The sequence below is a fragment of the Coregonus clupeaformis genome, chromosome 2 (genome assembly GCF_020615455.1).
Source record: "Coregonus clupeaformis isolate EN_2021a chromosome 2, ASM2061545v1, whole genome shotgun sequence".
Lineage (NCBI taxonomy): Eukaryota > Metazoa > Chordata > Actinopteri > Salmoniformes > Salmonidae > Coregonus > Coregonus clupeaformis.
Genome location: NC_059193.1, coordinates 3,054,184 through 3,063,170, shown reverse-complemented (window position 1 = coordinate 3,063,170; position 8,987 = coordinate 3,054,184).

Here is an 8,987-nt window from a genome sequence, read left to right as displayed (position 1 = left end):
GTTAGGACATCTACAGTGGGGGAAAAAGTATTTAGTCAGCCACCAATTGTGCAAGTTCTCCACTTAAAAAGATGAGAGAGGCCTGTAATTTTCATCATAGGTACACGTCAACTATGACAGACAAAATGAGAAAAAATCCAGAAAATCACATTGTAGGATTTTTTTATGAATTTATTGGCATATGATGGTGGAAAATAAGTATTTTTGGTCAATAACAAAAGTTTCTCAATACTTTGTTATATACCCTTTGTTGGCAATGAGACACAGGTCAAATGTTTTCTGTAAGTCTTCACAGAGGTTTTCTACACACTGTTGCTGGTATTTTACCCCATTCCTCATGCAGACTCTAGAGCAGTGATGTTTTGGGGCTGTCGCTAGGCAACACAGACTCCAACTCCCTCCAAAGATTTTCTGTGGGGTTGAGATCTGGGAGACTGCTTGGCCAAACCTCCAGGACCATGAAATGCTTGTACAGAAGCCACTCCTTCAGGTTCCCGGCGGTGTTTTGGGATCATTGTCATGCTGAAAGACCCAGCCCACGTTTCATCTTCAATGCCCTTGCTGATGGAAGGAGGGTTTCACTCGAAAATCTCCTGCATACATGGCCCCCATTCATTTCTTTCCTTTACACAGATCAGTCGTCCTGGTCCCTTTGGCAGGGAAACAGCCCCAAAGCATGATGTTTTTAACCCCATGCTTCACAGTAGGTATGGGTTTCTTTGGATGCAACTCTGGCATTCTTTTTTTGTCACTCCAAACATGACGAAGTTGAGTTTTTACCAAAAAAGTTATATTTTGGTTTCCATCTGACCATATGACATTCTCCCAATCCTCTTCTGGATCATCCAAATGCACTTCAGGACGGGCCTGGACATGTACTGGGCTTAAGCAGGGGGACCACGTCTCGCACTGCAGGATTTGAGTCCCTTGGCGGCTAGTGTGTTGTACTGATGGTAGAGGCTTTGTACTTTTGGTCCCAGCTCTCTGCAGGTCTTGCCGACTCGGTCCCCGTGTGGTTTCTGGGATTTTGCTCAACGTTCTTTTGGCAATCATTTTGACCCCACGGGGTGAGATCTTGCGTGGAGCCCCAGATCGAGGGAGATTATCAGTGGTCTTGTATGTCTTCCATTTCCCTAATAATTGCTCCCACAGTTGATTTCTTTAAACCAAGCTGCTTACCTATTGCAGGATTCAGTCTTCCCAGCCTGGTGCAGGTCTACAATTTTGTTTCTGGTGTCCTTTGACAGCTCTTTGTCCCTTGGCCATAGTGGAGTTTGGAGTGTGACTGTTTGAGGTTGTGTGGACAGGTGTCTTTTATACTGATAACAAGTTCAAACAGGTGCCATTATTACAGGTAACGAGTGGAGGACAGAGAGCCTCTTAAAGAAGAGTTACAGGTCTGTGGGAGGCCAGAAATCTTGCTTGTTTGTAGGTGACCAAATACTTATTTTCTCACCCATAATTTGCAAAAATAAATTCATTAAAAAATCCTACAATGGGATTTTCTGGATTTTTTCAATTTGTCTGTCATAGTTGACGTGTACCTATGATGAAAAATTACAAACCTCTCTCATCTTTTTTAAGTGGGAGAACTTGCACAATTGGTGGCTGACTAAATACTTTTTTTTTCCCACTGTACTTTGTGCACTGGCAGTAATTTTTCCAACAATTGTTTACAGACAGATTATTTCATTTAATAATTCACTGTATCACAATTTCAGTGGGTCATAGGTTTACATACACTGTTGCTGTGCCTTTAAACAGCTTGGAAAATTGACATAATTTGAGTCAATTGGAGTGTACCTGTGGATGTATTTCAAGGCCTACCTTCAAACTCAGTGTCTCTTTGCTTGACATCATGGGAAAATCAAAATAAATCAGCCAAGACCTCAGAAAAACAATTTAGATCTCCACAAGTCTGGTTCATCTTGTCGCAGCAATTTCCAAACGCCAGAAGGTACCAAACAATGTACAAACAATAGTATGCAAGTATAAACACCATTGGGACTACGCAGCCAGTCATACCGCTCAGGAAGGAGACGCGTTCTGTCTCCTAGAGATGTACTTTGGTGCGAAAAGTGCAAATCAATCCCAGAACAACAGCAAAGGACCTTGTGAAGATGCTTGAGGAAACAGGTACAAAGTATCTATATCCACAGTAAAAGCTGAGTCCTATATCGAGCATAACCTGAAAGGCCGGCTCAAAGGAAGGAGCTACTGCTCCAAAACCGCCATTAAAAAAGACAGACTACGGTTTGCAACTGCACATGGGGACAAAGATCATACTTATTGGAGAAATGTCCTCTGGTCTGATTAAACAAAAAATAGAACTGTTTGGCCATAATGACCATCGTTATGTTTGAAGAAAAAGGGGCAGCTTGCAGAGCCTTCCTGGAGCTGCCTTAGTGCTGGTATATGTGAAAAGAAGGAAGCCTGTACAGAATACAAATATTCCAAAACATGCATCCTGTTTACAACAAGGCACTAAAGTAATACTGCAAAAAATGTGGCAAAGCAATTAACTTTTGTCCTGAACACAAAGTGTCATGTTTGGGGCAAAAACCCAATAAAACACATTACTGAGTACCACTCTCCATTAATTAATTCACCTTTTAGCAGGACAATAACCTAGACTGGAGTTGCTTACCAAGAAGACAGTGAAAGTGGCTTAATTAGTTTTGACTTAAATCTGCTTTAAATCTATGGCAAGACCTGAAAATGGTTGTCTAGCAATGATCAACAACCAATTTGACGAGCTTGAAGAATTTTAAAATAATAATGGGCAAATGTTGCACAATCCAGGTGTGGAAATGCCTTAGAGATGCTGCCAAAGGTGATTCTAACATGTACTGACTCAGGGGGTTGAATACTTATCTAATTAAGATATTTTAGTGTTTTATTTGTCATACATGTTTTTTTTAAATGTCCACTGGGAAAGAGTATTTTTGTGTAGATTGTTGACAAAAAATGACAATTAAATCCATTATAATCCCCACTTTGTAACACAACAAAATTTGGAGAAAGTCAAGGGGGTGCTGAATACTTTCTGAAGCACTGTAGTTGGATCTAAACAAGAGATGGCATGAACTATCAGGTGACTATTGATACATGCAATGGCTTGGGACTGTTGTGAATAGCATATACTAAAACAACCACGAACTATGGAGCTACCCTGAGTAAGTCAAATAAATATACAGAATATCTAGGACTCGGAAGACTTCTCTCTTTCCTGTTCCTCAATATACAAGTATCAGGGTTGACTGCATTCTGTGAGAAATTAATGTAGTGTGACTTCCCAGATTTAGAATGGGGTTCCACGATGAACAGCTTTTGTTAGCCTAGTCACAAAGGCCATAGTGTCAAGCAGAGAAAATATTATGGTGTACTTTCAATGAGATTTCACATCAAAAACAGGTACGGGGTTGTGACCAGAGGGAGTACAGCTATAACCCGGGAAGTTACTTTTCGTAGCAGGTTAGTAGAGCATGTAGGCTAACCCTAACCCTTTTCCTAACCTTAACCTAAGTCTCCTAACTTGCCATGTTAACCATCCTAACCTGCTGCGTACATTTTCCTAACCTGCTTTGAAAAAGTCACTTCCTGTCATAGCGGTACTCCATCTAGTCACATCCCAGGGTAAGGGTCAATTCCATTTAACTTCATGTGCCATTTTTTTAAATGAGGAAATTTGGATCCATGAATTGGAATTCGTATTCACTTCCTCAATTCACTGAATTAAAAAGGAAAATAACTCAAGCCTGGTCAACAACCTAACCCTAAGTTTTCCCAAATATAGGGTTTCCAACATTGTTCCTTCACAGGAAAATACACACAGCTGCAGAACGTTCACAATTCCACGTTGCATTGTTTATTGGTAAACCTTCCGCCAGCCCTGGAACCCAGCAGTGGTCTGCTCAGCACCTTTAACAAGCCTCCCAAGAATCCAGCAACAGGAACGGATTCTTACACACACCCCACAACCAAACACACAAACACACACACTGCACCGCAGCAACCTTTCAACACGCATACCTGCAAGAAGCTTCTCCCTTTTAACAACACGTCTCCACACAACAGTGTGTGGACAACATCCATTAGAAAGAAAATGCTTATTTTTTCTCAGTCGCTCTGCTCTTAAGAAAACTGCACCGATATCAAAATGGAACACATCCATCTCTGTCTGGAAGGCTCTGATTAATAAATACTGTCAGGACACGGTGTGTGTCTGTTAAGAAAATGTGATGAAAACATTTGTGTGTGTGTGTGTGTGTGCTTGTGTCTGTGCATGCTTGTGTGTGTGCGCATAAACGTATCGTGTGTGTGTGTGTGTGTGTGTGTGTGTGTGTGTGTGTGTGTGTGTGTGTGTGTGTGTGTGTGTGTGTGTGTGTGTGTGTGCGTGTGTGCGTGTGTATGTACAGTATGTGAACAGCTCCAGCCCAGAGGACAGTGGAAGTCACCCAGCCCCATATGTAGTTCCCCCTGCTCCACTGTGTTAGTTATTATAGTTGTTTGTAGTGCTGGCTCAGCAGCCTGGGTCCGGATCATTCCTTCCCCTGATTGCCATCGGCCTTCTGTCCGCCTCACCATTGATCTCCAGCCCAGCCAAGCACTTTCCAGATCCCCCCCTTTCTCACGTCTCCCAATCCTCCGCTATAGAGCTGCTGCAGAGCCATCCTGAGCTGCCTTAGTGCTGGTATTAGCATGTTGGAGCCCGTGTCGGCTAGAGAGGTCAATGGGTTTGAGAGGGTCGAAGCTCATCTGTAGTAGAAAGGCATGGAGCCTGGCTTTGTCCACTTGACATCCCGACCTGTCCTGCTCTGATAGTACAGCTGACTGCAATACTGACAGTCCGTCAGGTCACAAGGTGCTGGTTCATCATTCTGCATTAGAGATCTAGCGGTTGATTGGGCAGGTTGACAATGATGGGTGTTTGAGGACAGACTGCAAACTGCCTTGCAGGGGATTTACTGTAAGTAAAGACTCAGGCTGTCTAAGAAGAGGTATTTAATTATTTTCCCAGAAACAGCACATCAATGGACATCACGATACGATGTTCAAAATAGCCTACCGAAAAACCCTCACATCTCTTTATGAAGATATCAACCAGTGCCTTCTGGATTGAGTCTTAGGTAGATACCTGGGCAGCACTACAGAGCACTTTCTCCTCTTTGTCAGGGCTCTTGATCCTAGGAGCACTTTTTACATAATACCCTCACCTAACAAAGAGCCCGTCTGAGTGAAGGGGCATTCCATCCTGTCACACCGTCGCCATGGCGAAACGCGGCATAGATGCGATGGGGTGAGGATAGGGCTGTCAGTGAGGGTAGCCCAGCATAAATACAGTGCTGTCATTCATCACGAGACAAGACAGTCCCAGCTCATAATAGAAACCGGGAAACATGACACCGGACGCAGAGGTGGGAAAACTCCCCCGCCGAAATATTCCCAACAACACAAAGGAATGCCAGCCTCCCCTTTGAAGAAGGGAAACCCAAGGAGGAGCCATGATAAGGTCCTGGTGAACGTATGACAGGAGCTTTAGCGAGATGTGTTTTGAAGTTCTCTTGTCCTCCTCTTTGCTTTTTCTTCATCTTTCACTGTAGATGTTACGCCGCATATCTCCAATTCCATCAGGTGAGAACTTGGGGAAACAGCTCCGAGGATTTTGGACGTTGACCACTACATGAGAAGTGTTGAAATTGTCTGTCCTTGGGTTTTATTTCTTCCACTGTAGTTGTGCACATAATTTATATCCAACTCCATCAAGTCCACCAGATGCAAACTTGAGAATGGAGTAACGTTCTCCATTGACCACCATACACAACCCAGAGACAAAGAAACAGAAAGAGTCAATGGGGCAACATTAATGAATTCACTCTTACAAGCCGGTGGAGCTTTAATGAAAATCAATAGTGCGTAATCTTCTACTTAGATAACCCAATTCCTTGAAACTGATTTATCTAATTTCCTCCCCGAGCATCTTCGATTACTCAATCAAGAAGCCAATTCCAGCAGCTCCACCATTGAGATTATAGTTTTTAAATCTGTCACTCCGCCCTGCAGGTCAGTCTAGCCTCACAGGTTTACAACGGTTCAGCTGCTGTTGGAATTTCATATTCAGCAACTGTTTATAGTATAATGCCTCACATTGAGGCCTCTTTTTTTTAATCAATGTGATTAACTTTTACGTCTGAAGTACAAATCAATATGGTTATGAACAAATTTAAAAGCCTCCCAGAGTTTCTACGCTGGTATTCAATAAGTGGGCGGATAGCGTTGATTTGACTACTTTTGGAACTGACAAGTACAGTCAATCATTCTCTCGGGTCTCGGCTAATTATATTCAGACATTCAGAGCAAGGCAAAATGGGCCAGTCTTGATAAGCTTGTAAAGTCAACCAATGACCGCAAATCTATGTTCTGCCCTATTGGGTTCTTTCCCTGTCCTGCCTACAGCCTTCCTCGCCTTTTTAAGTGGACACCTATTCCCTTGGGAAAGCATTGACCATTCCGCAGTACCTTTTAGCATTGACTGAGTCTAGGTTTGATTGGGCTGAGTAACTTACCTTACGTGTGAGGGTGTGGATTGTGTCATGCTGCTTGGTTGACTTTTTGCACCATTGTTTTCTGCCAGGAAAGTCAGAATGCCAGTTGGTAATGCAGGGGATTGAAAACAATTATAAACGCGTCTAGACATATAAACCAGTCTAGTTCGAGGTAACCCAGGAAGATTGGGGCGGATTCATAACCTCATAGTAAATCAAATCGAATACAACCCTTAAGTGGTTTATGACAAATAATGTAAGAAAAGCCAGATTTAATGGGTTTAAAACAGATGAAACGTCAGAGGAAGTGAAAGAACTGATTCATCAATGAAATTGCGGGCAGCCCACTTACAATGTTATCTGTTGTAAACAGCAGGCCTAGGTTGCTGAATAAGGCCTATTCATTAATGAAATTCAATCACTCATCATGTCACCTCATTAAGAAGCCTCTGCCTGCCTTTTTATTGAGGAACAAAATAAATCAGCTTACTGCCATTCAAGAACTTCCTAAATCTATCCATTCAATACTAAAGAGGCCACTTTTTTTAGGCGATGCCAAAGCGATTGAAAATCCTTGAAAAAGGATCTCCTCCGACCAGATGCCGTTAGCATGAGGGTTCTGTTTCGTGTTTGCGCTGCAGTCCACTCTGGGTTGAGGTAAGTGTGAGCTGATCCATACCAACAGCTGGAATGGGTTCTTTTTCATTGTGTGGATCCTCTTTCTTTCTCTCTCACACTCAAACAAACAGCCTACAGCGGATGGGGCTGGAATGGGAGAGGCATGAGAGAGAGAGAGAGAGAGAGAGAGAGAGAGAGAGAGAGAGAGAGAGAGAGAGAGAGAGAGAGAGAGAGAGAGAGAGAGAGAGAGAGAGAGAGAGAGAGAGAGAGAGAGAAACGATAACAAGAATGAAAGAGAGATAGCGGAAAGAAGAGAAGAGAGAAAATGAGAGCAAGAGCCTCTAACTAGCTGACAGTCGGTCGACGCACATCTGGATTCGGATACGTCAGCCTCTACCCCTGCCCACCCCAGCTTTCTCCACCCTTCTCCACCCTTCTCCTACCTTCTCCTCCCTTCTCCTCCCTTCTCCTCCATTCTCCACCCTTCACCCGTCTCCACCCGTCTCCCTCCCTTCTCCACCTTTCTTCTCCACCATTCTCCTCCACCACTAATGCATGACGATGCCATTGAACATAAGGAAGGTATTTGATAACTCTGCGGCCGTATTCAATTACAATAAATATTGACACCCAAAATGACAGAACTGGCCCCTAAACTAAAACTAATTGCATAAGAATTTCACTCCTCGTTGGGAGTTTCTGTGCTCTGGGTTCGCTGCCACAGATTTCTCCACTCACTCTAGTCGGTCCGTTCTGTTTTTGTGGGCCGCCGCTCTTTAAAAACATGTCTGCCATTGGGAGAAACAACAGAGAGGGGTGAACACAGGGCAATTGCACAAACACAAACATGTCATAACATTTTACTGCCGTTTTTTTGAGGTGGTCCGCCCAAAATGTCAGGAAATTGAACACGACGGACCTCTGTTTCCATGGGTGTGTGATTCAGGGTTCTCGGGCATCATTCTTGGCTTGTTGGAAACATGAGGGTTGATATTACATCCGTGTTGTAATAATAAACCAGTTTCATCTCCCGCATGAGATGGATTGAGAGTTCTGAAAGGCACAGCGGCCTGAAATTACATCCACGCTAAGGGCATCTCGCCAGAAATGTAATGAACGCCAATAGTAATATGCACTGTTGCAGCCACACATGCCTTCCTGCTTCCTACTCTTCGTAGATACAACAGTGAAGATGGACTCTAAATAAAGGGTGGCTTTGATGATGCGTTCCCATAAATCTGGGTCCTGCATTCTCCTCTGACACCAGGACTAACACAGATCAGTTGGATTCCCATTGAGTTTAGTTTCCTATCTGGTATCAGAACACACAGGAACAAGTGAATGAGCCTCGGCTGTATGGGACACATCAAAGACAAATAGGCTAGTTACTGGAGCGGGGAGAGAGCATGCAAATAGGCCTAAAATTGAGCGGTCTGCAAATCACGTCAGCCACACACACACAGACACAGACACACACACACACACACTGACAGACAGACAGACAGACAGACAGAGGACCCAGACCCAGCGGCATGCCTCTCTTAGGGATCATTAAGTGATTGCGGCAGGTTGTCCCTCTCCTTCTGTTCTCTATAGCCACTCATTAGTGTGGTGTTCATAAGGGACTGCAGCGTCAGGTCAGGGAGACCCCTGTGTGTCTGTGAACCTGAGCGCTGATAACGCAGAGGTCCGGGCGGGACGGTGGCACCCCTGACCTCCGTGGATAAGTCGTTCAGTACTCCCTTCTCCTTCTGTCCCTTCCATCCTCACTAGTTATCATATTAACATCAACTAAAGTATTGTGGCGCAATGCATCGGACTGGG